The sequence below is a fragment of the Austrofundulus limnaeus genome, unplaced genomic scaffold (assembly GCF_001266775.1).
Source record: "Austrofundulus limnaeus strain Quisiro unplaced genomic scaffold, Austrofundulus_limnaeus-1.0 Scaffold3155, whole genome shotgun sequence".
Classification (NCBI taxonomy): Eukaryota; Metazoa; Chordata; class Actinopteri; order Cyprinodontiformes; family Rivulidae; genus Austrofundulus; species Austrofundulus limnaeus.
In genome coordinates, this window is record NW_013955557.1 from 13,934 (window position 1) to 14,223 (window position 290).

Genomic DNA, 290 nt, shown 5'->3' on the forward strand with positions numbered 1-290 from the left:
CTCTGATTGTGAGAAAGCTCTACTATCCACGGTCTGGGCAGTAAAATATTTCTCCAATTACGTTGGAGGACAGAAGATCATTGTTGAAACAGAACATCAGCCAGTGACTTTTCTAAACAGTCAGCGCCTGAGAGATGGCGTCGTGACTAACTCACGCATCGCCACGTGGCTCATGGCTCTGCAAAGTTTCGACCATGGACATCCGTTATGGACAAAACAAAAAGTCTCATTTAGGTACAGACCTGGCAATCTGCCAAAAATGTACACAAGATGTCCCAACTACACATGTG